Below are 27,455 nucleotides of genomic sequence, written 5' to 3'. Positions count from 1 at the left end.
ATGGGAGTTTGAATCCAGCCCCAGATATTTACTAGCTGTGTGACTTTGGTCAAACCATTTAACCCTGATAGCCTTGCATCCAGGGCTATCTCCAGTCACACTTATTCATATCTGGTCCCTGGATCCAGATGGTTCTGGAGGGGAAAGTGAGGCTGATGATTTAGCGCAGAACCCCCTCACTAAAATCCAATTCATGTTCTTGTCATGGTATCACCTCCCAGATGTCATGGGTTTCAGGAATGGAGAACAAACATTATAAGCTGGCAGAACAACCCCTACAGGTCAAAAATCCCTCTCCACCAAAGAGAAATAGTGAAGAATTGGCATTTTATTTAATATCCATCCATTTGGCAGACATTTATTAGACACTTACTATGCCTTGGAATGTATAAAAGATATATAAGAGGGGCGGCTAGGTGGTGCAGTGGATAAAGCAGTAAGGAGTAAAGGAGTACCTGGGTTTAAATCTGGTCTCAGACACTTAATAATTTCCTAGCTGTGTGGCCTTGTGCAAGCCACTTAACCCCATTGCCTTGCAAAAAAAAAGATATCTAAGAAAGGGTTGCTGACCTCAAGGATAGTATATCTATCTAGGATAGGAGAGGGGAGGGGAGAAGGGAATAAAGCATGTATCCATATGGAACATTTAGATAAGAAGATTTCATTCATAGATCTAGATTACCTCATATTTAATAACTTTGTATTAATTTTTATTTATTTTCTTATAGGTAGCTAGGTGACATGGTGGGGAAAATGCCAACCTGGAGTCAGGAGAACTGAGTTCAAATTTAGCCTCAGACACTTACCAGTTACATGACTCTGGGCATGTCTCAACCTCTGACTCATTTTCCTGAGTTCAAATCTGGCCTCAGACACTTACTAGCTATATGGCCTTGGGCAAATCATTTAACTTGTTTGCCTCAGTTTTCTCTTTTGTAAAATGGAGGGAAAAAATGGAAGACCATTTCAGTGTCTTTGCCAAGAAAACCCCGATTGGGTTTATGAAGTGTTGGACATGACTGAATAACAACTGAATACACAATGACAACTATGATGTAAAAAAAACAAAAAACCATTAACTTTCAAAAATTCATTTTAATTTCCTGATTTTCTTTTTCCAATCTCCCCTTTCCCCATCCCTTGAGAAAGCAAGAAACACAAAAGCTGTAAAATTCTTGCCTTAGTCATGCCCCAAAAAAGGAAGAAGGAAAGAGAAAGAGAAAGAAGAATGAATGAAAGAAAAAATACATTTTGAGTCCATCAGCTCTCTAATCTGGAGATAGCTTTTTCATCCAAGAATTATGGTTGCTTTCATTATGTTGGTAGGAAGATGCTCTTTTAACATCAAAGTGCTATAGAAATTTAAGTAGTTTTCTTCATTAGAAATCACCAGCCCCCAATGAATTGAGTGTCCACAGGGGTCAGAGGTTTTCCTGAGTCCATATGTAAAAGAAGCTATAAGGTTTGAGAAAGGATTGAGAGCAGCTGGGAAAAGAGTGGGATAAGTTCCTACAGGGGTTTGGGAAAAAGGGATAGGTAAAATTCATCTGCTCCTAGGACACTCTCCTCTCTCTCTCTCTCTCTCTCTCTCTCTCTCTCTCTCTCTCTCCCTTTCTTCCTTCTTTCCTCTGTCTCTTACTTTTTCGTTGTTTCCTCTCTCCTTCCTGTTTCTCCCTACTGTGGCCTCCCAATTCCAAAGTCCTTCCATTTCAGAAGCCTTCAGCATGGGGGTCTTTCAAGCTTCCCTGACAAGGGGGACTAATTAAATCTTAAGTGACACAGCACTAATTAGCTTCTTAATTACATGGAACCATATAATTAACTACACAGTCTACACTAATTGTTAATTAAGAAACCAGTCACCCCCCTCCCCACCCTGATTCTCTCCTTTCCCCCTCCTTCTCCTCTCTTACGAGGATTACTATCTGAAGGAATAGGGGTAATATCTGGGAGCAGGGTTGCTACCTATTAACTCCCTCCTGTGCCAGATTGTAGAGTCCCCAAATCAGTGAGGAAGGATGGACAATTAGTCCCTACTATGTGGGACAACACTAATCCATCAACTCCAGATCCTTAATTTTTAACCCTGATTCTTAACATAACAGAAGCCAACCTCTAATACTCCTGAGTCTCTGAATTAGAATCCATACCAATGATGGACTCTGAGTGGCAGTCCTGGAGAGGGAAGAACCATGTGGTCCAAATAATGGGAATTCTCAAATCCCAGCTTTCTGGAGGAGTGCTGATAACCTCAGCCTCTTAAATGGAGGGAGAGTTCTTGCCCAGTACAATTCAAATCCAGAACAACCATTTAGAGAGAAAGGGGAAAGTTGATGGGCAGGGTCATTTTCTGGTTGCCTCTCTAGTCATCTCAGGTTTGAGAATGCTAGGAGTCTGTATTCTAAAGAGAGGAATGGAGGGTTCCTGAGGAATGCGATGAGGCAAGGAAGAACAGCAAGGGACTCTGATCATAACATGGAGATAGTAAAGATACGTTGCAAAGATAAAGATCTTTCTATAATGAGTTTTTTGAATGGAACAGTTCTTACGGGAGAAGACGGAGCCTTTTTGGCAACTTCAAGTTAATTTCTTTTGGGGGTAGGGTGATTTATACTATCAGGGGAGCCCAAAAAGGCTCTATCAATCTCTTTCTTCTATAGGTCACCTGTATAAAAGTGGGACTCACCAGAATGTCAGGTGATTTCCTATGTAGAATTCTTAAGTTCATTTCTCTTCCAGAGGGGAAGTCTAAGACTCTTAAGACTAGATGCTCATATAGGTCACTACTAGATTATTGAGAGGTTCATCCTTTATCAATGCAAATTTTATTTCCCTTCTTTAATGGGAGCATAGCATCTGAATCACATTTCTTTCCTCTTACCTTTCTGTTTATCTGTCTGTCTGTCTGTCTCTCCTTTCTCCTCTTTCCCCTCTCAAGGTGCTGGCGGTAACCCTAGTCAGTGCCTATGTACTCTTGCTATTATACACTTTAATATCTAAGTTCTAGCTCATATTATTCCTATTTAACATTTTTTTTAGGTTTTTGCAAGGCAAATGGGGTTAAGTGGCTTGCCCAAGGCCACACAGCTAGGTAATTATTAAGTGTCTGAGACTGGATTTGAACCCAGGTACTCCTGACTCCAAGGCTGGTGCTTTATCCACTACGCCACCTAGCCGCCACCTAGCCGTCCCCTCCTATTTAACATTTAACATGAATTGTGTTGTCTTCATCAGAAACATTTATGGTTGTTGTTTATCCTTCATTCTTGAGGAGGGTTAGGACATCAGGGAAGTGATGCCATGAGATGCAATGAATTGGATTTAAGTGAGGGAGGGCTATGCAAAGCCTCATTTTCTCTTCCAAAACCATCTGAGTCCAGTGGCCAGATATGGATCAGGATGACTCAATGGATGCAGTGGGAGATCTTGGTTTTGCGGGAAGTCTTTAACAGGTCTCAGTTTGACTAAGACAACAGACATTCAGTAATTAAGGCAGATAAGAAATAATTGAAACAAAGAATAACCTCTTTTGATTAGGTTTCCCTGCCCCGCCCCCATCAGTCTGGGCGGGGAAGATGAATAGTGTCAGAACCAAGCAAAAGACAATGATAATAGTGAAACAAAAATAATATAATAATAATAATAATTCTAGTCATACACTTTCCTACTGAAGTCTTCAGTTTTTGTGGGAATAAAATGAACGCAAACTTACAGAACCAAATCAGAAAGAAGTACATGTAAAGGAAATACATGTGACCAAGGCAGTTCCTAACTTGATACTGTAGCTCCTGAGTCCTTTCTTTCTCTCAGGAAGGGTCTACTCAATGACAGATGGATGGGGCTGTTTCTCTGCAGGCTATATTGGCTTCTTTTTTTCCTAGTCTATTAAGATAGAATAAAAGGCAAAAATGCTTATGATTTGCCTACAGAGAGTTTTCAGAGTGACTCCCTGGGTTGGACTCTGAACAGTTTCTACTCCAAGTAGTATGTGGCAGTGCAGGGGAAAAGAGGCAAAATTTAATTTGTTTTGCTTGACTAGGCATATTTGTTATAAGGATTTTTTTAAAAAATAGGAATAGGGATAGCTTGGAGGGTTAGAGGGAGAAAGGGATTAGGGTTAGGATTTCCAAGGGAAAAAAACGAAAAGAAAACAGAAATAAGACAAAGAGGAGCAGCAGACAAATAGGACAGATTTGAAATGTATGTGTCAAATTTAAAGAAAAGTGAACTTTATACCTAATAGATTCAGAGCTTCAAATTCAATATTCTCCTTTTCTACTTATACTCATTCTATTAGCATTCGTTAAGTTTGGAATTTTAAAAATATAATTTTTTCATTCTTTTGTTTTAAAATTTAAATTGCTTTAAATTAAAATTTTTCTTTGTTTTTAAAAAAGGAAAGGCAAAAACCTGAGATTATGCCAGTCAGCTCTTCCAAGCAGCAGGTGGCAGTGTAACCTCTGAGGTGTCTTCACAGTTTTTCCTTAGATCAGCATTTCACTTTGAGCTTTTCTATGAGCTCTAGTCTTGATTCAGCTGGTGCAACCCTAATATTTCAAAATAGAATTTCTTCAATGACATGAATCATACCTATCTCATGGTGAGAAATAAAAATCTAATTTCATCTATAAAATAAGTTCCACTTAAGTCAGCAATATACAAATTAGACAATAGGAAACAGTCATCTTTACCCTAAGTGCCTTCCCCCCCATGAATTTCTTTTTTTTTTAATATTTCTATCATAACTATCACTGTATTATGCTTTTGCCCATACCTGAAAGGGGCACCCCTTTATACTTCCAATGGAGATGCAAAACAGGGTGTTACTATGAGTTTAAAAGATGGAATAAACTCTGAGGAGAATAATGAAATTCATTAGAGAGGGAAAGGGAATATTATAAAACTGTTTAAGGGTTACTGTACTTTATAAGTTTTACTCTTCTGCCCTCATCAGTAGAGGTGTTCCTCCATCTGCAGTCTAGTCTGTTTCCTTAAGAGTTAAACTCCCATCTCACTTTTCTCTCCTAATCCCTGTGATAATGAATCTCCAAAGGTTTAGGAGTAAAAAAAAGAACCTCTTCCTGGTCTCTCATTCCCATTCACTTCAACCCTACTACACCAATGATTCATTCCAGTTCTGTTCACTCTTTCTACTTTACCCTGAGATTCCCCATCCATAATGAGGGAAATACCTAATAATAACTTCTTTCCATCTTTAGGCCTCTTCTTTTCATGACCCTATCAACTCCTAGCATTTACTGAGGTTAGTCACAAGTTATTGTTGCTGCTCATTCATTTCAGTTGTTCTTACTATGCTACTTCAACCTACACTAGCCTCTCAGTCCCTCAGTCAGCTCAGTTCCTATTGAGCTGACCTAGTCTTCATCTCTACCTCAACTACACACAAAAGTGGTCAAACCCTTCTACATGCCACCACCCCACAAGTATTCTAATTTCATGATTAAAACTTCTGAAACTCCTTTATCTGATCATAAGCTCTTAGTCCATCTTTCTCCTTTCTTACTCTTCCTTAACCAATTCTTTATCTAATCTATGCCTTCCAATTCTTTCTTTCCTCATAACTTTGCCAAGTCCTGACCCTTACTCTGACTTAACTTTCCCCTCTTCCCAGTTCTTTTGGTCCCTTCCTTTTGCTTCATTTTACTCTATCATGTACTGTCCTATCATCACCCTTCATACCTTGTCAAACACCTAATCCTGGAATGCTCTCCCTCCTCTTCTTTGAATACTGACCTCCCTGGCTTCTTTAAAGTCCCAAATAATAGCTCATCTTTCTCTAGGAAGTCTTCCTCAATCCCTCTTAATTCCAGTACCTTCCCTCTGTTAATTATTTCCTATTTATCTTGTGTATAATTTGCTTCCATGTATTTCCCTATTGGATTATAAGGTCCTTGAGAGCAGGGACTGTTTTTTTTTTTACCTCTTTATGTATTCTCAGTACTTAGCACATGCTTGGAACATACTAGATGCATAATAATGAATTATCTTTTTAAAAAATTAATTAATTTTATTTTAAATTTATGGAATAAAACAAATAGTATCAGAGCATAGTATAATGAAAAGATGATTGCACATGTAACTGCAAATCTATTATGTATTAACTTGCTACTCCTTTTAAAAATATAATGAAGTTATTAAGTAAATTTCTTTTTTCTTTTTTCCTTTTTTTCTTCCATTCCCCCTCACCCTAGTGAATGGCTACCATTAGATTCAAATATACACACATGTATGTAAAATTATTTTATACATCTACTTATAAGTTCTTTCTCTGGATGCAGATAACATCTTTCTTCATATATCCTTTATAGTTAATTTAGGTATTTATACTAGTCATTGATTGATTGATTAATACTGCATTACTCTTACCATCATCCTCCTCTACCCTTACTCATATGCTGTTGAACATAGCTCTAGAAAGTCATGCGACCAATTCAACTGAGTCCACTACAAATTTATGTTTGTATTTATCTAATTTCAACTGGGGCTGGCCACAGCAAAGTAATCCTTCTAGTCCTTCCCTGATCTCCTATCCAATTTCCCAAAGAAGCTGTTCTTTTCTATCATTAAACCATCCACAACTCACTCTCCCCCTACCTTCATAGCTGAAGGTTTCATCTTGTACTTTACTGAGAAATAGAGGATATTTGCTGGGAGCTCTCTTCCCCCTTCTCTTCATCCCACAGATCATTGACATCTTGCTGCTTCCTCTTATCCTTTACTCCAAATTTTGATAGAGAGAGCCCTTTTCCTCACCAAATTCATATTTCTTTACCCTTTATCCCATTCTCATCACAGGTTACCCCCACAATCATCATCCCATCTATCTAATCATTTTTTTTCTTTCTATAGGCTCCTTCCACATAGTCTGTCTCTCCAGCCTTAAAAAAAGAGAAAGAGAACACAAGACCTTACTCTATATATGCAAGGATCTCTCCCATTTCTCATCCAAACTATTTTTTGGGGGGAAAGCAATCTACATTCTTTGCCTCAAATTCTCTAACTCTTTGTAATCTGGCTTTCCATTTAATCACTCAAGTGAAACTAATCTCTCCAAAGTTACCAAAGCTCTTTTAATCACTAAATCTGGTTGTCTTTTCTCAATCCTTATCCTTTTGCATCTCTTGACCACACTTCCTCTTGAATACTCAGTTCTCTGACTTTTTGTGACTCTGATTTCTCTATGACTGTACCTTCTTAGTAATAATTATAATGTTTGACCTTCATTTTTGAAGAAGACCACAATATCAAGGTGATACCATGAATTGCATTTGAGAGGTGCTCTGCTAAGTCATCAGCCACATTTTCTCCTCCAGAGCCATCTGGGTCCAGTGGACTGATAGGAATCAGGATGACTGGAGATGGCCCTGGATTCATGTTAAGTGTTAGTTAAGTGGATGCAAGTTATGTGATTTTTTTTTTTTTAGGTTTTTGCAAGGCAAATGGGGTAAGTGGCTTGCCCAAGGCCACACAGCTAGGTAATGATTAAATGTCTGAGATGAGATTGGATTTGAACCCAGGTACTCCTGACTCCGGGGCCGGTGCTTTATCCACTGCGCCACCTAGCTGCCCCTTTAAGTTAAGTGATTTGACCAGGGTCACACAGCTAGTAAGTGGCAAGTGTCTGAGATCAGATCCTTAGTATACTTTGCATGATCATCCAAATCCTATCTCCCCCAACTGCAGGTCAAGTTCTGTCTTAAATCCCTTTCTTTTCCCTCTCTACATTCTCTCTCTCTTAGTGATTTTATCCGTGCATAAGGTTTAATTTTAACTCTATACAAAGATGAATAGGAGATGGCACAATGGATAGAGTGCTGAATCTGGAAGATTCATCTTCCTGAGTTCACATCCTGTTTCAAACACTTTCTAACACTGTGACCTTGAGCAAGTCCCTTTACTCTGTCAGTTTCCTCACTTTTAAAATGAGCTGAAGAAGGAAAAACAACCCAGTATCTTTACCAAAAACAAAACCAAACTTAATGGGATCATGAAGAGTCAGACACAAATGAACAACAAACTATAAATTTCATGGAGAATTATATATTCAGAAGTAGTTTCTCTCCTGAGTTCTTGTCCATCACAAACTAACTACTGAACACTTTGAACTGAATGTCCCATAGTTATTTCATATGTAATATATCCAAAACTAAACTCATCTTTTTTCTAAAGGGGAAAAAACTTAACCCTCTTCTAAACTTTATTCTTTCTGTACAAGGTGCCCACTTCCTTCTACTCACCCAAGTTTGCAACCTCAATGCTTTCTCCAAATCCTCAGTTTCATTCATTCCATATATCAAATTAGTAGCAAATCTTGTTATTTCTACCTTTAAAACATCTCTCACATCTGTCCAGTCACACAATCTTTTTTCCAGGCTCACTATCAACCTTCTATTTGAGTCCCTCACCTTGACACCTCTTTCTTGGACTATTGCCCTGGCTAAAATTAATCTCTCTGCCTCAAGTCTTTTCCCACTTCAACTCAGTCCTTTACAACTACCAAAGTGATTTTTTAAATTAAACAATAGGGGTCTTCTTTTATCAACTACAGTAGCTCCCTATTATTTCTAGAGTCAAATACAAATGCTGTTTGACTTTTAAATCATTCAAAAATACCACCACAGCCTATCTTTATAGTCTGTTTATACATTACTCTCCTTTATCTCCACTATGATTCAAGCTAACTGGTTTTCCTACTGCTCCTCATATATAGGATTCCATTTTCCATTCCATCCTTTGCATATTCTGTTCCCCAAAGCTAGTAAGTGGCAAGTGTCTGAGATCAGATCCTTAGTATACTTTGCATGATCATCCAAATCCTATCTCCCCCAACTGCAGGTCAAGTTCTGTCTTAAATCCCTTTCTTTTCCCTCTCTACATTCTCTCTCTCTTAGTGATTTTATCCGTGCATAACTTAACTTAACCTTTTAGAATACACCACTTCCTCCAAGGCACCATCTTCTCCATGAAACCTTTCCTTATCCTTCCACTCTTTAATTAATTTGCTCATATTTTATTGTACTTTGCATGTGTACCACATTGTTTCCTCAGACTTCATCTCCCTAGCACCTAGCATGGTGCTTGGTACATATTGAGCACTTAATAAATGCTTATTGTTGATTATTTGATTTTTTTTTCATTTTCAAGAGAGTAGAATAAAGGCTGTCCTGTATCTCATGTGCATTACTTTCTTGAGTGCTTATATAGGTTCTGAGCAACAAACAGACATTAGGATTGAGAACTAGATTGGAAGTCAAGAAGTTCTGAGGGCTAATCTTTTCTCAGACATTTACTAACTTTTTTACCCTGGGGAAGTTACTTTATACTAAAGGCGCCTCAGTTTCTTTGTCTTCTAAAGGAGTTGGACTTAGCCTGGAGGCCATTAAGTTTAAAATCCTTCCAAGCTCAAAATCTATGATCCTATGACATTTTTACTTACATCTATGGTCACCTAGTCACAAGATTTATTCTATGATTTCCTAACAGAAGTTCTGGTTGGCAGCCAAATGCACATAAGGCTATGATTTGGGAGGAGTACCCTAAAATTGGATCTGATTCATGTAAGCTCAGATTCTACTGTTCTGAGGCATAGCTTACATACAAGCATATATATATATATATATATATATATATATATATATATATATATATATATATATATATTTGGTTTTCACAATGACTTTGTTGTACTATAAACATTATTTCCATCATTTTACAGATGAAGAATCTGAGGTTGAAAAGTTAAGTGACTTGCCCACAGTTAGCCAGTACATGTTGTTGCTGGGATTTGAACCTTTACCTGTTCTGACTCTAATTCTATTATGCTTCCTAACATATCATGCTGCTTCTCACTAAGCAGTAGCATGAGCCTTCATTAATATCTACTATTGTTCTGATGTTTCCTCAGCAGAAGTAAAACTTCCAGGGACAGCTCTGGGACACAATGAGTAGACCAGGAGACAGTAATTCCTGAGTTCAAATCCAAACAAAATTGTTGGCTGTTTGACTTAATCCATGTGCTTCAGTTTCCTAATCTGTAAAGTGGAGATACTAGGTATTAACCTGCCTCTCAGGAGTGTTGTGAAGATCAAATGATACAGGCGTATTTCTGAGAAATGAGTTCAGTTCCAGATCATCACAATAAAGTAAATATTGCAATAGATAGCACATGAAGTTTTTGATTTCCCAGTGTATATAAAATTATTTTATACTATATTGTAGCCTAAGTATGTGATAGTATTATATTTAGAAAAACAATGTACATACCTTAATTCAAATATTTTATTGCTAAAAAAATTGCTAATTATTGTCCAAGGCTTCAATGAATTGTAATCTTTTTCCTACTGAAGGGTATTGCCTCTTTGTTAATTCTCAGGGGTGGGTGTTTAGGTGTGTGTGTGTGTGTGTGTGTGTGTGGTGGAGGTCTCTTAACTTCTCAACCTCAGTTTCCTCATGTGTAAAGTGAGGGAAATAATGTTTATAGTATCTACCTCACAGCAAGGTCATTGTGAGAACCAAATATATGTATACTTGTATATAAGCCATGCCTCAGAACAGTAGACTCTGAGTTTACATGAATTAGGTCCAATTTTAGAGGACTTCTCTCAAATCATAGCTTTATGTTCCTTATGTGGGTGAGTGGGTGACTTGTCAGGGTTGTTGTTGAAGGTTGGGGTGGCTGTGAAAAAATTATTTTTTATTATTTTTATTATTTTTTATTTTATTTATTTTGAGTTTTACAGTTTTTCCCTTAATCTTCCCCCACCCCAGAAGGCAGTTTGTTAGTCTTCACAATGTTTCCATGGTATACATTGATCTAAGTTGAATGTGATGAGAAAGAAATCATATCCTTAAGGAAGAAAAATAAAGTATAAGAGATAACAGAATTACATAGTAAGATAATGGGTTTTTCCCCCTAAATTAAAGGTAATAGTCTTTGGTCTTTTTTCAGACTCCATAATTCTTTCTCTGGATACAGATGGTATTCTCCATCACAGATACCCCCAAATTGTCCCTGATTGTTGTACTAATGGAATGAGTAAGTCCATCAAGGTTAATCATCACCCCCATGTTGCTGTTAGGGTATACAATGTTTTTCTGGTTCTGGTTATCTTGCTCAGCATCAGTTCGTGCAAATCTTTCCAGGCTTCCCTGGATTCCCATCCCTCCTGGTTTCTAATAGAACAATAGTGTTCCATGACATACATATACCGCAGTTTGTTAAGCCATTCCCCAATTGAAGGATTATTATTTAATTTCCAATTCTTCGCCACCACAATGTGGAAAAAAGTTTTAAATAAGACAACAATGAAGTTTTTATTTGAACTTTAAAAAGCCATTTGGGAGTTATTAATTGGCCTAATTTAAATCTGGTGGTGTCTCATGGAGAGGGAGAGAGATGGGGGAACTGTGTGGAGCAGTTAGAACACAATATTTATTGATTAGACTCACTTTCTTATATGGGCTTGATTTGTGGCTTACCAAAACAATTGCAATAGTAACATCAAAGATCACTGATCATAGATCACCCTAATAGATATGATGAAGATGAAAAAGTGAAATAAAGCTAGAATGACCAAAATCTGACACAGAGACATGATGTGAACACATGTTGCTGGAAAAAATGACTTACCTGTTGTAGGGTGGCTGCAAACCTTCAATTTGCAAAAATGCAATAGCTGTAAAGCTCAATAAAACAAGGTACAACTGTATAATAGTTGTAAAGCACTTAGAGCAGTGTCTGACATAAATGTTAGGGATTTCTTATTGTTATTATATTGAAGAAGGGGGAAGAGGAGGAAGAGCCAGGCCCTTCTAGCTTGCTTCAGACTTCTTGTGATCCTATCATTGAACAACTGAATCATCTGTTGGCAGGAGATCAGGCAGTCAAGGTATATTACATTCTATTTAAACCATTCCTGGTAGATGATGATTGACAGCCCAACCAGCCAGGGGAGTTAACACTTTCTGGGTGTCCATTAGTACTGAATTGTTGCTTACAGTCCCAATTGGTTCTTCATTGTTCTTGATGATTATTTGGTCATACTCAGTGGTAGGCATTGTGAGGGACACTGAAGAAGAAAGAGACCTAATTCCTACTCTTATGAAATTTTATGTCATATGGAGGAAGAGACAGAATGGTTACTCACTCACTCTTCTCAAATAGGTGACTGAAATGAGATACCATATGCAAAGCACTTTGAAATCTTTAAAGTATATATAGCTGCTATGATTATTCTATTACCACAAGGAAATGAGAATATATATATATATATATATATATATATATATATATATATATTCAAAGGACTTTTAGATGGTTTTCGTATCACACCTCAGTTCTTTCCCTTGAGTGTCTATGTGCTTCTGGGATATGTTTCATGATGAATTCAAATAGGGGCAGCTAGGTGGTGAAGTGAATAGAGCACCAGTCCTGAAGGCAGGAGGATCTGAGTTCAGATCCAACTTCAGACACTTAATAATTACCTCACTGTGTGACCTTGGGTAAGTCTTTTTTACCCCAGTGCCATAAATAAAACAATTAAAAAAAAGATAAATTCAAATACTAAGCCTACTTGACTCTTCTCTACTTATATAAACAAGATTATGTATTTATGTATGTGTGTATATGCATGTGTATGGGGGAAGGTGATCATGGGACAAAAGCATAAAGTAATATAAACACACACACACACACACACACACACACACACACACAGGTGGGTTTCCTCCCTCTCATATACTCTTTACAGGGTCTGAATTCCACAGACAAGGTATAAGTTTCCATTATCCTAAGTGCCCCTTTGATGAAGTCTTTGTCCTGGCCCTGGCTCAAGTTGCTGGCTAGTTCACATACCTGAAATAAACCCTTGGACTTGATCTAGGAGATGAGGTTTGATAGAGAAACAAGGAGAGGGATAGATATGAATTCATGATTTCATTGGTAAGGAAACTTCTAGGTGAGGAAATTTCCTCTGAGAAAACTGCAGCCAATGTATTTCTTTGCAATTTAAAGTCTTAAAGTGATTTAGAGCACTTGGATGCTAACTGATCAGGGAAGATCACCCAGTAGGTATGTGTCAGAGTTAGGGACTGAATCTAGACCCACCAGGTTTGGAAGCTGTAGGGGATACCACAGACATATGAGAAGTTGGGCAAATTTCTTGGGAGAACCATAGAAAATCTTAGGAGTAGACTTGTCCAGTAGATAAACTGGCCAATAGAGAAAAAGACAGGGAATAAGAAGGGATGTTACCACTAGTCAGTAGAAAGAGATGAGAAGAATTTGGCAGAGGAAGAAGCCATAATGTGAAGAAGTCACTAGAATATAGCCTTCTGCTGGTACCATGAATCATGTGAACTGACTAGGCACTGATGGAAGCTGATATTAGGGAGAAGAGGTCCTTGACTTCTTTCTCAGCAATGATGAACAATTTTTCCTTGCAAGAGGGTCCTATCCAGGACAGGGTTTTATGTCTGAAGGACAATATAGGTCACTGAAGAAGGTAAAATTCCCATTCAGGAGGGTTGCTTGAATTCCTTGTAATCTTGAGTTCTTCCTTGTGGGAAAGCATGGTAGCACTTTATGTTTGGATGACTGCCCAGATCTTTTGGGAAGTAAAGACTCAATGGATATGAAAGGTGACTTGTAACTGCTTATGGGTTCAGATGTAAATCCTTCATGTTTTTATATTGGGTTAAATAAAATTTGTCCTAGATTCATTGCTTTGTTATCCTGAGTGCTTGCATGGGAGCTTAAGCTTCTTTTAAGCATAAGCCAAATTCTAATATTAACTTCAGAAACACTGAATAGATACATGAGCCAAAGAAGATGATTAGTGAGAAGTCTTCAGAATCAAACCCATTGGTGTGAGCCCAGGGTTTCCAAAATGGACCACAAGACCTGTATGCTGTTGTCTTTTTTATCTGAACCATACTCTTTTGGAGATGGGAAATGATCCTCAGACTCTTAATCAATAATACTCTATTTCCTACCCAAAGGAATTCTTCCCAGTGACCTATAGTCTGTGAACATGGTTAGCTCTAAGAAAGCAGTATAGTGTGGTGGAAATACCTGGGTTCAAATCCTGCTTCTGACATTAGCTACCTGTGTGTGTGACCTTGGGAAAGTCACTTAGGGCAAGGCTACTCAGTTTCTTCATTTATAAAATAAGAGAATTCCACTAGATAACCTCTGATCTATTATCTCTGGTTTCTACTGATTGTGGCAAAAAAAAAGAAATTGGGGGAGGGAAAGGATATGAGAAGTTTGCTGGGGTCAGGAAAGGGAAGACCTTTTACATTTTAACCATCAGCATAAGCAGTGTGTTAAAGATCTTTTCAACTAAAAAAACAAAACAAAACCAAAAACCAGAAAATCCTCAATCAAAGCAGGAAGGCAAAAAGACCTTTAATCTGAGAACAAAATGGTCAGAGTTTCAGAGTCCTGCCACTCATTCTTATCTACTAAAACATTCCACAGATGTAACTTAATCTCCTACTCCTGAGTATAAATTCTAATTCATAATAAACTCAAACTCCTTTGTGCCAAAGGAAGCTTCAAGAATTAAAAAGGTAGACAACTCAAGTTCCATTGGATAATATTTTCTTAGTAGTTCTCTGAATTGTCATACCTCACTCTGGCTCAAATATCTCTGTAATCAATACCCTAACCAAATTTTGAAGACATTCAGTAAAGGTCACAAGAGATCTGCTCCTTTGAAAATTATATAGGATGCCATTTTGGTCTAAGATGGTAGAAATAAAGCTAGATTAATTTTAGGCTATATCTTTGGATTCTTCAGTAATGTCTTAAACTTCTTTGGTCTTTCAAAATTTATAAAACTCTTCTGAAACTCTTCTGAAAGTGTGGATCAAACAGATGTGAACTATTGGAGTGTTCAAGAAATAGTGAAACAGAGAGCTCACTGTTTCAGTCAATTAAACTCCTACTGTGGTAGGCACTATGGGGTTTATAAGAAAGAGAGAAAGCATGATTTAAGGAATGTATAATCTCAATGGGGAGACCAGACACATACACATGAAAAAGAAAACAAAATATGATATATGATTGAATGCTAAACTTTAGGATGCATACACTGAGTGGCTCAGAAGTTAGAGAAGGAAAAAAAATTAGTAGCACCCAAGGGGTCCAAGAAGGCTTCAGGGAAAAGAGAGAATGTGAACTTGACCTTGAAAGATGACTATTTGAAGGGGATGACTGAGGGAATGCAGGAGTAATGTGTGTAAGGGTAAGCATAGGAAGGGGGAAGAGCAAAAACAGATATGGGAATAGGAGGAAGTGTGAAACATTTGTACAGACCAGTAGGAGACCTCCTATGCTCAAGACAGCAGCAGCATGGCCTCAGAGCCAGGAAGACCTGGGATCAAATCCTACATCAAACTGTCTTTGTGACTCGAGGCAAATCACTTAATTTCTTAGTGCCCCAGACAACTCTTTAAAATTGTTAAGCTGCAGAGAATGTGTTGACATATATATTGATGAAGGCAATTTCTCACCAATTATTACAAAATCTCAGATCTGGAAGGAAAAAAATTGCTTAAAACATTGAGATTACTCACTAGGAAAGCAAAGTCAATGATACCATCTGCCTTCTGAGTGGATACAATATGTATAGGGGATAAACATAGGATAATTTCAAGAGGGAGAGAATAGTATTAATTATAGGAATCATGAAATACCTCTTATAGAAGAGGATACTTATGCTGATATTTGAAAGTAGCAGGGGATTATACCAGGTGACCAACTGGATTGTACTACAAATGCATAATGGGGAATAAGGTCAGATTGTTGCATTAGGGCCAGATGATGGAGATTCTTGAATGCCAGAAGTAGCATGGAAATAGAGGGATGTAATTCTCCTCACCTGTCCTCTTGTCTTCTCTTCTTGTCATCTCTCCTTTCTTCTCCTTCCTTTTCCTCCTCTTCCCACCTGTCCTGCCTATCCTCTCCTCTTCTTTCTTCTCCCTTTCCTACTCCTCCTTTCTTCTACTTTCTCTGTCTCTCCCTCTCTCTAAAATTCTTTCAAATTCTGTTGGAAATTTTGGTGTGAGTACAGATAGTCTGGAGTCCACAAATTTGGACAATTACTGAGATGTAGCAATTGGTTTTGTCTTTTAGAAATATAAAAAATAGAAAGTACTCATTTTGCAGATGAAAGAGTACCAAGGAGATGAAGTGACTTGTCTAAGATTATAATGAGAAGAGTCAGGCATTGCAGTAGAGTCACTACTGGAACCCAGGTCTCCTTATTCCTAATCCAGTGCTTTTGAGGGACATTAGTCACTGCTTTATACCCTACTAAAGGATTGAGTACTTTGCAACTTCTGAGTCCTCTTAGCAGTGATCCTGGCAAGACTGATGCCACGGTCTTCTAAATCTTCTTACAGGAGACTGGTTCCAGCTGTTCAAGCCCTTTGGAAAGAAGTAAGTCAAGGTATGGGATAAGAAAGAAAAGAAAAGGATTTAGCTGAAGAGGAAGAGAGAAAAATAAAATGAGGATAAGTAATAATTTTTCTTATTTGATAAGTTTTTTTAAAATTAAGGTTCAATTATGACTTCAGATGTCTAATTGCGTTCTGGGCAGATTCCCTGACATGCTAAGTAATTACTGGCCAGGAATTCTATTAGGATGGAAATTTGGAAGAAACAGCTTATTAAGAAATTTGAATTCTGGTTACTTTAGGACTAGCCCATGATCAGGGAGCTGACTGCTTTATGCAAGAGTTTTAAAAGGAAGAGTCAAGAATTTGCCACCTTGTCTGTATGTCTGTCTGCCTGTCTCTGTCTTTCTTTTTCTCCTCTTCTCCTTTCCTCTTTTTCTCTTTTTTTAAAGTCAATATATATTCCATGTCTGCCTTCATCCTCTTTTCTCCTACTTTCCTCCTCATAATATCATATACTGAGTCCAGCATAGGGAAGGAACTTGGTAATAGATCTAATCTATAATCCTCCCATCTTATGAGAAAACAGGGAAGAGGAGGGTTTGGCAAGGCTCACCTAAATAGTAGGTAATGAACTGGGATCCAAACCTATTCTCTGAATAAATCCAAACTCAACATTCATTCCCCCCCCCCCCACTATTCTACAAAGACCTCTTCTTCACTCTCTTCGTCATCCTTTTCTTTCCATCTGTCTATATCTCCTTCTTCTTCTCTCTTCCTTTAATGAGTACATGAGTACTTGTTGTATGCATAGCTCTGTTTAACCAGGCTTCTGACCAAGCCTGAGGTGTTTTCCTTGTGACTTCATAAATAGAAGGAGCAATAACTCCAGATTGATGGGAGAATGCTGGGTTCAATGTTTTGTGCTTCGTGAGAGACTAACAGAATTGGTACCAGAACTTCTTAGGAAAGAGACATGTGAGTTTCCAGTGATTCTTCAAGAAGTACATAGATACAGAGAAACTGCAGACATGTAGAGAAGCCTAGTTTACCTCCCTAGAGTCTAGAAGGGACCTTCTTAGGTAAGATTAAACCCTCTCTTTCGGTTTGAATTGAAATCTTATCTTGTCCTTGGATAGAGAGCTGATTTATTCTTATACGTACTTTGGTATATTATAATCTTTGTGGCCTCTCTGGTTTCTATTTGCTTGGATAAATGAGTTTACTCACTATTTGCTATTTGTGATGGTCTTTTGGGTAATCAGTATTTCCTGGGGAGGAGTTAAGTTGGCAAGTATAAGATGAAGACTATTCCCCTCATCCAGAGAAAGAACAAGTACTCAGCATGGCTTCTCTCCTATTATTCTTTTTTTTTAGGTTTTTGCAAGGCAAATGGGGTTAAGTGGCTTGCCCAAGGCCACACAGCTAGGTAGTTATTAAATATCTGAGACTGGATTTGAACCCAGGTACTCCTGACTCCAAGGCTGGTGCTTTATACACTACGCCACCTAGCCTCCCTCTCCTATTATTCTTAAAGCAGAAATAGAAATCTCCCTTGGAGAGAGGTGATCTAGATTCCAAAGATATTGGGAACCATGCTTCTATATTTAGATAATCCATATGGGCATATGAAATATTTTATATGAACATATATATATTAAGACTGTTCAGAAGATACAGAAGAAATATAAGAACTATTTCCTTCTCTAAAGAAGACTAAATCTCATATACTTGAAAGTTGTTTAGTTAGAGAAGTATCTGTTTAATTGTATAGGAAATGGTACCAATAATAAATGATATAATGAATTCAAAAAGGGAGGTAGGTGTGAGAACAATAGCATGATAAAGAGTTTGGAGTTGGGAAGAATCTTAGGGTTTGGGGGACAGTGAGAAGACTATCCAATATCTACCTTTAGGGGAGTAGAATCATGAAATGTTGAATGTCAGGGGAGGAAGAAATCTTAGACAATTTCTACTCCAAATCAGTTCTTAGAAAAGGCCTAGAGAGACAATATACCTTGCTCACACATTATAAAGGAAACTGAGACTTCTCAAACAAGATGGTGACCACCTTTGAGGAAGTAATTTTACAGATGAGGAAATTAAGACCCAGAAAGATAAATTGCCTTGTTAAAGAATCACATGGCAAAAAAAAGAAGAAAGGAGTCACATGGGTAATAAGTAGTGAGGTAGGTGAATATGCACTTGAACTGGTAATTCCTTAAGAAAGAAATGCTCCCTGTTGAAGAGAGGGAGATGGTATGACTGACTCAGGTTAGAATATAAAATGACTTTCAATTCAACTCAATAGGTGATTGTGAAGCACCTTTGTACCACATGATATAGATGTAATTTTTTTTAAAGGAAGCAGTCCCTGTTTTCAAGAAACTTACATTCTGTTAGGTGACTTGGGAAGACACCAGGGTAGAAGGAAGGGAATGGAATCTCAAAGAGCCAGTAAGTCTCTTTAAAGAAATTTTACATTGGAAGAGAGATTGAAGAAAACCCAAAAAAAGGACTACTACTGAGTCAAATGTCTGAAGTAATGAGTCTTCTAGAGAAGCAGAATGATAAACAAGCAGGCATTTAGAGACAGAAAGAGAAAAAGAGGCAGAGAAACAAAGAGAGAAGAGAAAACAGTAGACCATGTTGAGTTGTAGGATATGGGAGGTGTAACTCTGGAATCATGATTAAGGAGATGAATGTATACACCAGAAGAAAGGCTAGTCATGGGATTCCCCTGCACAGAGGTCAGTGGACACTAACCCAGTCACAGCATTAAGTGATTGAATGGAGAAGAGACCCTAAGCCAAAAGAATAGACCTAAAGACCAGATGGGAAAGGATTTAGTTTCTTTTATGACATAAGGGACCATCCATGCCCAATCAGAGCTGTTCATGGCAGTGGGAAAAGATAATAATACTAAGGATTCAGGGTTAGGGAGTGGACTTTTTGACCATCAGGGATCATCTGAAAGGGACTCTTTCTGGTTTCTAAATCATATAACAAGTCATTCAAAGCATAGAAGTTGGTGCAATGTGGTATGATTTGTTATTGTTGAGTGCTAATTTTGGAATCAAAGACTAAGATTCTTTCCTATACTATGTCATCTATGATCCTGGATATTAGTTATGGGCCTCAGTTTCCAAGTCTGTAAAACAAGAGTATTTGACTAATTTGCCTCTGAATGGTCTTTGGTGTTAAATTCTATGAGTCTGTGAGTTTATAACTTAACTCTTCTGTATAGTTTCTACCCAAGATTACCAAATGGGAAAGTTGGAAGAATATGCATGTTGGATTCCAGTGAGCAGGATGAAGATTTTTAAGAGAAGAAAGATCTAGGAGGCTGGTTTTAGTTAAGTCAACCCACTCTGGACCCTCAAGTGGTAGCAGCAGAAAATTATTTCAGGCAAGTGGTAATAGTAAAGCCTATTTGGGAGAAGTTTTTGGTTATGTACAGGAGAGAAGGTTGCCCTACTAGGTTAGAAGGGATTGGGAGGATGAGATTTAGGTCCTCTTTAACCTAAATGTGGTCCATGACATAGATACTTGAGAACTCAGGAGGGTGGATAAATGGAGAACTGGGAACTGGAGCAAGGGGAAATGAACTTGGGGTAGCAAGCAAAAGGTCTGCTCCCCATTCATCTGCCACATGGCAATTATTGTTATTGTTATTATTATGAAGCGTCTTGCAGCTCCCAGCTCATCCTGGCCTGGCTGGGCCCCCCTAATGGCTTCATAAATCCTGGCCATAAAGAGTAATGGGGGGAGACAAATGAGATAATTAGGAATAAATCTCAGCAAGTTCTCTATTCATCAGCATCCCCGGAACTGGCCAATCTTCCAAACCATTAGCGTGGCCCCTAATTAATGCCAAGCAGGCTTAGCCCTAATGAGGCTCAAGGGGTATAAGGATTTGGTTAGGAAGCAGCTTCCCCCTTTGGTCCCAACTACTGGGCTTTCAGAGGTAAACAAATGACTGAGAGTCTGCATTCTCTCTCTCTCTCTCTCTCTCTCTCTCTCTCTCTCTCTCTCTCTCTCTCTCTCTCCCTCTCTCTCTCTCTCTCTCTCTCTCTCTCTCTCTCTCTCTGTGTGTGTGTGTGTGTGTGTGTGTGTATTTGTGGATCTGAGTCTGTCTCTCTCCTCACCTATTTTCCTGCATCAAGGTTTATTTGTGTCTCTGTATTCCTATGGGTTTCTATCTCTCTGTGTCTTATTCTGTGATTTTTTTCCTCTTTTTGGTTTCTGAGATTCTCTTTTCTGAAACTGCCATTGTCCCCATTATCTCAGGATCATACAATCCCAGAAGAGACTTCAGAAACCATCTAGTCAACCTCCCAGACAATACAAGAATCATATCCCTGACAGAGAATCATCCAGTCTCTGCCTGAACACTTTCAATGACAGGGAGCTCACTGGTTCACAAGAGAATCTATTCTATGATTGGATAACTCCAATAATTAGGAAGTTCTTACTTCTATTGAGCTGAAATATCTGTTCTTACTGTTTCTGTGTTCTATGGATACACAGGACAAGTCTACTCCTTTTCCCCCAAGCATTCAAGTATTTGCATATAGCTTGCATATGTCCCCCTAAGTCTTCTCTTCTTTGAGAATGGGAACTAAAAGTATTTAGCCTACAGAAAAAAAGTCTTGGTAGAGGACAGGTGGGAAGTAAACCTGATGGCTATCTCCAGGTATTTATAGCTGTCATATGCAAAAGGGATTAGACTCATTTTTCCTGGCACCAGAAGGCAGAATCAAAAACAATGAGCAGAAGTTTCAGAAAGGAAAATTTTGACTCTACACAAATAAAAAACATCTTAACCTCACAATTAGTTCTGTTTAAGGGTAGAATGGGATATTCCAAGGGTGACATTGAGTTTCCACATCACTGAAGGCTTTTAACTAGAAGCTGAATGCCCATCATTTGCTCCCTTTTTGTGGAAATGATTCCTATCTAGTAAATTTAACTAGATGACCTCTGAAATTCTTTCCAAATCTAAGATTCTTGTGACCTCTGGGGTATCTTGCCACAGGTTCTGTTCTATATGAAAATCAGTGTATGTGTATATAATTTTATTTTTTAATGAAAAATTTTATCTCTATCCTTTCTCCCTTCTATCTTTTATAGGAAAAAGAAAAAAGAAAGCTCTTGTAACAAATATACATAGTCAAGCAAAATAAATTTCCACATTGACCATATCCAAAAACCATATTTGATTTTTTATTTGGATGAAGTCATTCAAACAGCGATAAATGCATTTAATCATACTATCATACTACTTCTAACCCAGTATGCTGGGAAAGAAAAGGAACATGAGGCTAGCCTAGCCAGGCATGATTTCTTAGTGAACTCTTGCTGGCTCTTCTCAAATACCAATTTCTTTTCTCACAAATCATCTGTTCAGTAATGTATTCTAGAATTTTTTTCCAGAGATTATTGTCAATTTGACTAGTCTATAACTTATAACTACTGGGATCAGCCTTGAATACTTTTGGAAAACTGACACTTTTGTTTTCTATAATTTTCTGGTCCCTCTTTTATGCTCAATGATTTCTAAAGATCATCAAATGATTCTGAGCTTTGATTTAGAGATTCATTTGTTTGTGCCAGAATTCTTCTTTAAATCTCCGTTCTCCCTATGACTCCAGAGGAATTGCCTTTTAGATTTTTGACTAGAAGCAATTGATTGTCTCCAGGGGCCTATGACCAGCAGCTTCTTTCCCTTCATAGATTTTACAGCTTTAATCCCAACTTCCCTAGGACAACCTCCCTTTAACTAACTGGATAGCTCCCCTTACAGGCTGCCCTTGTTTGTTTAATGACAGAACATTTATAGGACTTGTCAAGTGTGGTCAGAGGGTAAGGCTGGGTGAGGGGCAGAGAGGCAGTCCTCTTCTGATATACCCATTGTACTCCTTTGCACCCCCTCCCCTTAAGTAGCTCAATTAGAATCACCCCTCAGTTAGGAGCCCTCCTTTCTTCTTCCTAAATCCTTTTGGAGTTAACCAGTCATCAAGGTGAAAAGAGACAGCAGGACAGCTAGGTGGTGTAGTGGATAAAGCACCAGCCTTGGAGTCAGGAGTGCCTGGGTTCAAATCCGGTCTCAGACAGATAATAATTACCTAGCTGTGTGGCCTTGGGCAAGCCACTTAACCCCATTTGCCTTGCAAAAAACTAAAAAAACCCCAAAAAACAAAACAAAAAGAGACAGCAATGTGGATTTTATAGATGAGGGAACTGAAGCTTAGAAAAGTTGAGAGATTTGCCCTTGGTCACTGGACCAGTAGATGCAGATTACAGAATTTTACAGAACTGATCTGAAGGCTCCATGTCCTTCATTCTTTCAGGAGCATCATGCTGCCTCTCTGACAGGAGTTCTATAGGACCTCATTATCAATAAGGAAGAAAACCCCTTCCCTATGTCCTCTGCCCAAGCCATCCTTTATTACAGTGACTAAGACCTATGGTAAGCCTGTGTCTTCCTGTTCAACATCTTGCTTGTTACTGATAATCAAAACAGAAAGTTAAATGAGATAATGTATATAAAAGATTTTACAAGTCTTAAAGAAATATAAAAAGATTAACTCTGAGGTTGCATTTATCAAAGGATTTTGTATGATCTTAACATATGGAAGAAGGCTCCCTAGCACAGTGGATAAAGAACCAGCCAAGTATTCTAAAAGATCTAGGTTCAAGATTTGCTTCTGACACGTACTTGTTGGACCCCAAGTAAGTAATATAACCTACCATCAGTGTCTGAGGTTAGTAACAGATGAACTAAGATGATACAGTGCTAGACTTGGAATCAGGAAAACATGGGCTCAGATCTAGCCTCAAGCATTTCATTTGTATGATTTTGGATAAGTCATTTAAAATCTATGAGACTCAGTATCCTCATTTGTATTGTTAATGCAATAATAGTACTGACCTTATGGGGGTTTTGTTAAAACCCAGTTGGATAATAATATGTAAAGTACTTTGCAAATCTTGACAAAACATTATATAAATGCTAGCTATGATGGTGGTGGTGAAGTTTCCATATAAATATTTTCTTACATGGAGGAAGTCATAGGTCTGGATGCACCTTACAATCATTAATAGAGACCCTTTAAGAACATATTGGTTCTACTACTCAGATAATACCTTTTAAAAATTTGGTCATCAACTGTATACTGTATTCTCCATGACTGTGAAGATGTCGTATATTTGAAGAAAATTCCCTGTGAAAGCCTGAATATTTCCTTTTTTCATACTGAGGCCCCCAGTGAGGTAGGATACTGTACTCACTCACTGTTCTAGACCCAGGAATGGGTTTTGAATTTTGGTTAAGTCTTGGAAAGCCTTGTTTCAAATGGAGAAATGAGACAATACTCTTTGACTCATTCAATCCCCATCTGAAGTCCTGGGGAAAAAACTGCTTTACAGTACAACTCATCTAGAATTCCTCCCCCTCCACCAAGGAAGTGAAAAGGTACTTAATGTACAAAATGAATCAGTGATAAGACAGGTTAATTATTCCTATTTACAAAAGAAATACTAAGCATAAACAGTTCAGAGAAATTCAGCCATTCAATTTATATCTACTGTTAGAAGCTTCTAAGAAGTTGATACTTAAACCTCATTAGAACATAAAGTGGTTTTTGGGACTGCTACATGGGTATTTTACATTTAATTTCAACTTCATATTGTCAAAAGGAAGAAGAGGAGGAAGAGACGAAGAGGAGAAGAAGGAGGAAAAGAAGAATGCTCAAGTTGGCACTCAAATACTTCTGCTTATTAAAGAAAATGTTGCTTGGTAGATCAGTCTCATACTGGCAGTAATTAGCCCTCCCCCAAAGTTTGGAGGAAGCATGGTATTTTCTCTAGAGTCATAGCATTTTCTCTGGAGACATAGAACCCAAGTTCAAATATCTTTCCATTCAGTTATGTATCTTATAAAATGAAGAGGTTGGAAAACTTGACCTATTTGGTCCCTTCCATCTATACGATCCTTAAGTCACAGGTTTGTTTCTCATGGGGTCAAGGAGTCTGGTTTCACTGACTTCTAATACTTAAGATGATTCCCACATATGGTTCTCCCTCCAGCCCACATTTGCGGCACATCTGTGGATTAGGAGTAGGGCAACATACCACAGGATAGTTGGGAGGCATTGATTTACTGGACCAGGAAGATTCCAACTCAAATCACTGTGGTCTCTAGAGTTCAAGTATAAGATTGACATTTCAGCTATTTACTAGTCTACAAGGCCTGAACAAAATCTTCATAGAATCATTTTGGGGGAAGTTTGGCTCATAATCATCAATTACTTAGATCAGTGTATAGCATGAAAACAATGTAAAGATTAACTACCTTCTGTGGGGGTGGGATGGGAGGAGGGAAGCAAGATTAGGGAGAAAATTGTAAAAATCAAAAATAAATAAATAAATTAAATGATCATCAATTAAGGATAGGGATAGAAAGTGGACCTGTGATTTCCTTGCTGGAGGAAATTCCCAGGAAAGGGGGCTCTGTAAATCAGTTCAGAGACAGCACTTCTCTAAAACTCAGAGAGTTGACTAGATCACTGAAATTAAAGTGATTTGCCCAGGGTCACACAGTCAGAGACCAAGTCTTGAATCAGGTGTTCCTGGTTTTAAGGTTAACTCTATTCATTACACTATGCCACTTCTCCCTAACTAAAAGAAATAACCAGGCATGACCATCTCAGTGTATCAGGAGATATTCAGAACATGAAATAAGTGGTCTGGGATGTATACTGACAAAAAAACACACACAGAAAAAGTAGGTTAAAAATATCATTTAAAATAATAGCAGTGAATTAAATCTTTGGGATTTAGCTGCTCTTATTCCTCTTCCTCTTTTGACCCTGACTGACAGACCCACCACTTGTTTTCCAGGTACACACTGTTTTCCAAGAGTCCCTGCTCACTGCTTTAATCCTCAGTATGTTGTGGCTCAGACTTGGCACTGCCATGTTGGATCCATCTATCATTCCTTATGGTGAGATAGTATTACATAACATTCATATTTCATAATTTGTTCAACCATTCCTTAATCGTTGGGGACATATTTTATTCCTAGATTTTTGTCATCACAAATAATGCTACTACAAATTATGTTTGTTACATATGTATCTTTTCTTTTTGTTAATAACCTTCTTGAGTACAATTGCAGTTGGAGGATATCTGGATCATGGAGCATGCATTATTTTATAATTTTGCTTGCATAATCCCAATTAATTTTTCAGTAGATAGTTCCACCCAAATTTAATTCATCTATCTACCCTCCCTTTGACACCTCTCAGCATTAATTTTTTTCCATCTATTTTTTTCTTCTGAAGATAGTGAGGTGATAATTTGGATTTTTCTGATTTTTAACAATTTTAAATACTTTTCCAGGGCATTGCTTTTTTTTTTCTAATTTTTTATTCTCATTTCGTACAAATGTTTTTTTTTACATTAATAAAATATACTTGTTTACAAGTAAACAAAATACCCCTCCCCCCATGAATATAGATAGACTTGCTTGGGCGAAAAAGTAAAGGGGAGAGAAAAAAAATTAAAATTAAAAAAAAATAATAGTAATAATTGTAGGTATGGCCAGGTGGCGCAATGGACGAAGCACCAGCCCTAGAGCCATGAGCACCCGAGTCCATATCCAGCCTCGTAAACCCAATAATCACCCAGCCATGTGACATGCAAGCCACCCGATCCCCACTGCCCTGCAAAAACCAAAATGAAGAAAGAAAGAAAAAAAGACCCAAAATAAAATAAAATAGTAATAATAGTAGGGGTGGCTGGATGGCAGACAGAGCATTGGTCCTTGAGCCAGGAGCACCTGGGTCCAAATCCGGCCTCAGACACTCAAAGATCATTCTGCTATGTGGCTCCAGGCAGGCCACCCAGCCCCACTTGCCCTGCACCTTCCCCCAAATAATAATAACAAAAAATGTGCTTCAGTCTTTGTTCCAACACCATCAACTCTGTCGTGAGTGGATCACATTCTTTATGATAAGTCCATCACAAAAGTTACTTCCATATTTTTCCAACGTTGCCATTGCTGATCGCAACTCCCTCCTTTCTTATTTCTCCACTACCGTGTACTATATTTTCTCTCTCCTTTCACTCTGACTCTGCTGTAGGGTCGCTGAGTGGCGCAGCAGACAGATCCCTGGTCCTGGGGCCAAGAAGCCCTGAGCCCCCATATCACCCCTTAGGCCCAGAATCCACCTGGCCCTATGGTCCTGGGCAGGCCATCCAATCCCAGCCCCTTGCAAGAAGTAAAAAAGAAAATATGTTATATCTGAACACTGTCCCCCCATGATCCATCCTCTCCTTTATTCACATCCCCACCCCTTCCCCCTGCTCCCCCCTCCTTCTTACTCCAGATGTCTATACCCCATTGAGTATATTTGCTGTTTCCTCTCCTAGCCATCTCTGATGAGAGCAAAGGTTCCCTCATTCCCCCTTGCCTCCCCCTTCCATATCATTGCAATAGCTCATTGTAATAAAAAAATCTTATTATATGAAATATCTTGGACTATTCCCCCTCTCCCTTTTCTTTCTCCCTTTCCATTTCCCTTTTTTTCCTATTGACTCCATTTTTACACCATATTTTATCTTCAAATTCAGCTTTCTCCTGTGCTTCAACTATAAAAGCTCCCTCTACCTGCTCTATTAACTGAGATGGTTCATATGAATATTATCAGTATCATTTTTCTATACATGCAGTTCATCCTCATTAAGTCCCTCATATTTCCTCCCTCTCCTCCAATCTCCATGCTTCTTCACCTGAGTCCTGTATCTGAAGATCAAACCTTCTGTTCAGCTCTGGCCATTCCAAAAGGAACCTTTGAAATTCCGCTGGTTCATTGAAAGTCCATCTTTTTCCCTGGAAGAGGACATTCAGCCTTGCTGGGTAGTTCATTCTTGGCTGCATTCTAAGCTCTTTTGCCTTCCAGTATATTGTATTCCAAGCCCTACAAGCTTCCAATGTAGATGCTGCTAAGTCCTGAGTGATCCTGACT

At 38.2% G+C, this 27,455-nt stretch overlaps 1 long non-coding RNA gene across 2 annotated transcripts in view; it reads left to right on the top strand.

Annotated features, from left to right (window-relative positions):
- The window catches only part of LOC141489629 (uncharacterized), a 31,091-nt gene extending 6,865 nt beyond the window's left edge, over positions 1-24,226 (top strand). The window contains exons 4-8 of one of the 2 annotated variants that reach the window (XR_012468956.1): positions 16,429-16,475; positions 19,670-19,831; positions 22,776-22,894; positions 23,036-23,157; positions 24,124-24,226. This is a non-coding gene — a long non-coding RNA (uncharacterized LOC141489629). The remainder of the gene's footprint in view (positions 1-16,428; positions 16,476-19,669; positions 19,832-22,775; positions 22,895-23,035; positions 23,158-24,123) is intronic. The other variant, XR_012468955.1, reaches the window with a different exon arrangement.
- The last annotated feature ends 3,229 nt before the right edge of the window (positions 24,227-27,455 follow it).

Source organism: Macrotis lagotis, chromosome 5 (assembly GCF_037893015.1).
Source record: "Macrotis lagotis isolate mMagLag1 chromosome 5, bilby.v1.9.chrom.fasta, whole genome shotgun sequence".
Taxonomy (NCBI): Eukaryota; Metazoa; Chordata; class Mammalia; order Peramelemorphia; family Peramelidae; genus Macrotis; species Macrotis lagotis.
The sequence above is the reverse complement of the archived record's forward strand: the minus strand, read 5'-3'. Positions and strand labels throughout refer to the sequence as shown.